The sequence below is a fragment of the Octopus bimaculoides genome, chromosome 10 (assembly GCF_001194135.2).
Source record: "Octopus bimaculoides isolate UCB-OBI-ISO-001 chromosome 10, ASM119413v2, whole genome shotgun sequence".
Taxonomy (NCBI): domain Eukaryota; kingdom Metazoa; phylum Mollusca; class Cephalopoda; order Octopoda; family Octopodidae; genus Octopus; species Octopus bimaculoides.
The window spans coordinates 59,369,285-59,374,978 of record NC_068990.1 but is presented as its reverse complement, the minus strand read 5'-3'; the positions used below and the strand labels follow the sequence as shown (position 1 = coordinate 59,374,978).

Here is a 5,694-nt window from a genome sequence, read left to right as displayed (position 1 = left end):
TGTATTTAGAGATGGTCATATTGCCAGTTTAGCCAATAAAAACACATGTACTGTATATTTGGTTTTAATTTGCTTCAGCTTTATATTACATTACATTACATTAATCCTATTTTGGCTAGAGTTCTTTCGTTACACTTCTGTGACCTCATCAGTGGTCCTTTGCTTTCTTCTTTCTTATGTGTGTCCCACCATGCTAACTATCAGCTATATATATATATATAAAAATTTGACATGAGCAATTCTTTCTTGCCTTGGGATTCATGGTCAAACGGCTGGGTGGAATTGCACAAAAAATTACACAGGTGTGTAGAATGATCTGGTGGTGATGCTGGGCTTTGTATTTTTTTATAGCTCCCATGGTTACCGAGATGATCTACTATAATAATACTCTTGTATTTATCAATGAGAAAGGAAGGGGTGATGTCATATTTTTTCATAGCTCCCATGGTTACTGAGATAATATACTATAATAATACTCTTGTGTTTATGAATGAGAAAGGGTGATTGATGAATAAGGAAGGAAGGGGTGGTATCATACTTGGTAGTGGGATGATGAAAATTGTATGCTGAAAAAAATAAATCAAACAGCGTTTCAACTCTGAATATGTATGTGTATGTATGTAAAAGGTGGGAGGTATGTGCGTGTGTGCATGTGCGCGTGCAATGGAAGTGGGATGGTTCATCTTTGTTTGCTTAGCATTTGGGATTATTTTTTGATTTGGTTGAATCTTGGTTGTTTTTTTTTTTTTGGTCAGATATTTTTAGCATTTTGACAGAAAAAAGTCATTCTAAAATTGTTTTTTAACGTAAGCGTGCCCAAACAAGTCAAATGCTTACACAGAGCAGGTTTTACAGCCACATCACCCAAACCGACCGGATGAAACCGGGCTTAGCTGCTAGTGTGTATATGTATGTATATATATATATATATATATATATATATATATATATATATATATATATATATATATATATATATATATAAACAGGAAGTTGGGAAAATGTTTTGGTATTATTTATTCACCATTGCATGTGTTTTTTTTTTTTGCTAATAGGAATTACAGAATTGCACATGTGGCATAAATATGTAAGAAATCTGTGTTAGAAATTCTTCAGACAGAGAATCAAGCTTCGATTTTAACCTTGCACTACATTGTGTGTGTGTGTGTGTGTATCTTTATCTTGACATCATGCAATTGTTGTGAATGAGTGTCACAGTCATACAAGCAGTGTCATTAATTCCCAATATTTTGCGATAACATGTTTGATCATGTGGAAATATTACCTACTTGGAAATAGGTGATGGTTGGCAATGAGATGAGCATCCAGCAGTAGAAAATTTGCCTCAGTAAACTCTGTCTAACCCATTCAAGCATCGAAAATGCACATTAAATGATGATGATAAATATTTACTTTATATTTCTCTGTATTAGTTTTTATTAATTAATATGCTTTCGAAAAGAAACTCCATGTGATGAGTCGTAGAAGTAATTTTCATTTTCGTAAATTATAAAGTAAATGCATACAGTCATAGGTAAAATATGTTAATTAAAAACTTGGTAAAGAGCAAATGTAAAATGTTCACTTTACAAAGGACAGGTGTACATCTCTGTTTGTATGGCTAAATATAACTTTAAGTCAACAAAGAAGCTTGTAATTATTTGCTTGACTTGCTAGAAATAGCAGTTAACTCCCTCCCCCCCAATCCCATCCTATCATCTCAGAAAAGAACATTGTAGATAATGTCGTTTGAAGAGAATGTGTGCCTTGGAAAAAAGGGATGGGATGGTCATAGTTGGCGTGCTTTTGACCATAGGCCAATTTTATGAGACCTAAATATAGCTATTTCTTTTAGTTTTTGTGTTTTAATACATGACAAAATATACAACATATATTTTCTTTTAAAATCACTAATTAGCATCATTCACAGTTTGCTTTTTTACACATTATACCGAAATAAAATAAGTATCTTATGCTTGGAATTATTATTATTATTATTATTATTATTATTAAGGTGGCAAGCTGGCAGAATCATTAGCATGCTGAGTGAAAGGCTTTTTGGTATTTTGCCTGTTGCTACGTTCAGAGTTCAAATTCTGCTGAGGTCACCTTTGTCTTTCATCCTTTTGGGGTGAGTACTGGGGTTGATGTAATTGACTTATCCCCTCCCCCAAAATTGTAGGCCTTGTGTCTTTAGTAGAAAGGATGATTATTAAAGCGGTGAACTTGCAGAATTGTTAGCATGCCAGGCAAAATGCTTAACAGCATTTCATCCATCTTTATGTTCTGAGGTTGACTTTGCTCTTCATCCTTTTGGGGTCCTTAAATTAAGTACCAGTTGAGCACTGGGGTCGAGGTAATCGACTTGTCCCTCCCCCAAAATTGCTGACCTTGTGCCAGAATTTGAAATCATCATCATCATCATTATTATTATGGTGGGGAGCTGGCAGAATCATTGGTATGTCAGTCAAAATGCTTAGTGACATTTCATCTGTCTCTACATTCTGAGTTCCAACTCCACCGAAGTCAACTTTGCCTTCCATCCTTCCAAGGTCAATAAAATAAAGGATCAGTTGAATACTGAGGTTGATGTAATTGACTTGCTCTCTTTCCTCAAATATTTCTAGCCTTGTGCCTAAATTAGAAAGCTTTATCATTATTATTAAGGTGGCATGTTGGCTGAATTGATGGAGCATCAGAAAAAACTATTTTGCAGTATTTCTTCTGTTGCTGTACATTCTAAGTTGATATCTTGCCAAGGTTAACTTTCCTTTTCATCCCTCTAGCATCAGTAAACTAACATATCACTCAAGTTTTTCTGTCAATGAAATCAACTGATCACTTTCACTCCAAATTCAGGCCTTGTACTGTCTGAGAGAAACATTATAGCTATGATCATTGCACACCTTTCTTCCTTTTGGCATATTGGAATCGGTCTTATTTATGGTTTCCTCCTCCTTGTCATTATTTCATTTAACCTCTGTTTTCAATGCTGGCATGGATTGGACATTTTGACAGGAGCTGGCAAGGCCCAGAGCTACACCAGGTTCCATTGTGTGTTTTGACATAGTTTCTACAGCTGGATGCCCTTCATAATGCCAAAGATGTCCTTCAGAATTTGTGTTCTTGTACTAATGTTAGAAGTTATTTTTCAGCCCTTTACAGGGAGTCTGACTAGTGTATGTGTGTGTGTAGGGGAGGTATCCTTAAACTGGAGACTTAACTTCAATGTTTGCAAGGGAATGAACTCTACTAAAAATCACTCAAGGACCATGTGGTGGTGTTGAATTATTAAATCGTGTGAATGATGAATTCTACCACCAAAATAGGCCACAATGAGATTTGAACTTAGAAATATGAACCAGAACAAATACTGTATGGCTGTCCAATGGTCCTAAAATATCCACTGTCCTTGACAAGCATTTTATTTATTGCTGCTGAAAAGGTGCACGTGTAGCTGTGTGGTTAAGAAGCTTGCTTCTCAATCACATGGTTCCAGGTTCAGGCCCACTGCATGGCACCTTCTATGAGTGTCTTCTCAAAGCCTTGTCAGTGGATTTGACAGAAATTGAATTGAAAGAAAACCCTTTTGTATGTATGTGCATGTGTGTGTATGTGAGAGAAGTGAGAGAAAGAGATGGTATCACCTTGTCTTGACATCGCTTGACAGTTGTAAACAAGTATAACTGTCATACAGCAGTGTCCTTCATTTCCAATCTTCCTTGAAAACATGTCTGGTTATGGGGAAATATTACCTTGCTTGGAAACAGGTGAGGGTTGATGAGAGGAAGGGCATCCAACTGTACAAAACCTTCCTCAACAAACTGCATCTGACCCATGCAAGCATGGCAAAGTAGACATTAGAATAATGATGATGATGATAAATGAAATCTTAAGTTAATCTCAGTAGGATTTGAATCTCCAACCCAAAAAGCTAGAATATATGCCACAAAGAATTTCACCTGATGCTTTACTGATTCTACCAATTCACTACTAACTCTCAAGCAGAATAAGACAGTGATGTTCTCTCATATTTTTCTTTTTCTTGCTGACATAGTTAGAAAGGTCACAAAAGGTCCTTTGACTACTTTCTCAACTCTTTTTATCTTCACCTCTAGGATTACATAACAAAATTCAAATTTTCTGATATCTCACCATAGACATAGACAAAAAAAAAAAGGAAGTCTTCTGAGAAAACATGATATATTATTACGTTAGCAGTTGCAGTATGTATGTCTCTTATCATTTTTTTTTTCTCGATACTCCATTGATGTTAATTAGCAGTTATGTCTCCCTTATCTATAGTGCATGCATATCTGTGAGTGTGTGTGTATACGTGTGTGTAACTTGTTATGGATCTGATAGTGTTATTTGTTTATAATTATCTTTTAATGGCTCCAGTTGCTGCTAAATAAATCCAGTTTGCCCTGTTCAATCATCATTGCCATCACCATTGTTGTCGTTGTCATCATCATCATCATCATCATCTTTTTCAAATCTACTTTTGCTGTCCTAGCATGGTTTGGACAATGAGACAATTTTCTCCAGTCAAATGCTTTTTTTCTTATCACCACCAGCTCCTGTTTTTCTAATAAAGTACTATTATTCCACCGGTCTTCACACAATGAAACCATTGAACTACAGGATAAACCGTTCGCAGATGTGATCAAGCATCACCATTTTTGCTCAAATAGTGACATTGAGTCATGTGAAAGCCAGCATCTATACACATGAGTATATACACATAGGTGTGTGCACACACACACACACACACACACATGCACATACCCTCATATATACAATAAGCTTCTGTTAGCTTCTATCCACCAAATTCCACTCACAAGACATTGGTTGCCCTAAGTCTGCATCCAGGGTGCCATGCTGTGGGACTGCTCAGGACCAAATGATTGTGAAGTGAATTTTGAAACCACACAAGGTTGCAAAGTGAACTTTGCATTTCATCTTTCTTGTTGCTGTTGACTCTTTCATGTCTGAGAAAAATGATTCTGCAATTTCTGCTTGAACAACCTGCATAGATGTTTTGTTTATAATGATCAAATGTCTGTGTTGTAAATTAGTTCACTCCCTCCATCAAATTGACATTGTTTGTACAGGTGCATGGTGTGCCACACGTCAGATGTTGAAGTGAACACAGAGAAACAAGAAATGAAGTGTTTCGGTCATGAACACAATGCACCACTCAGCTCAGGAATTGAAACTATTATCTCCTGATCAGGAGTGCAACATCCTAACCACTAGGCCATGTATCATCTGGAGTTGGTAAAAGAACGCATCACTCAAGTACTACTGTTGATGCAATCAACTGATCACCTTCATTCAAAATTCAGTTCTTGTGCCTATACAAAACCCTTCAGTGAGACAAAAACAGCAATTAAATACTTCTGATTGACCGACTTGTCTAACATAATCATATACTCTTTACTCTTTTACTTGTTTCAGTCATTTGACTGTGGCCATGCTGGAGCACCGCCTTTAGTCGAGCAAATCGACCCCAGGACTTATTCTTTGTAAGCCTAGTACTTATTCTATCAGTCTCTTTTGTCAACCCACTAAGTCACGGGGATATAAACACACCAGCGTCGGTTGTCAAGTGATGTTGGGGGGACAAACACAGACATACAAATGTATACACATACATACATACATACATATATATATATATATACATACATA

General features: G+C 36.3%; 1 protein-coding gene across 2 annotated transcripts in view; it reads left to right on the top strand.

Annotated features, from left to right (window-relative positions):
* LOC106880026 (WD repeat-containing protein 48) overlaps positions 1-5,694 on the top strand; it is a 143,678-nt gene that overhangs the window by 52,507 nt on the left and 85,477 nt on the right. The gene's annotated exons all lie outside the window — the stretch shown is intronic.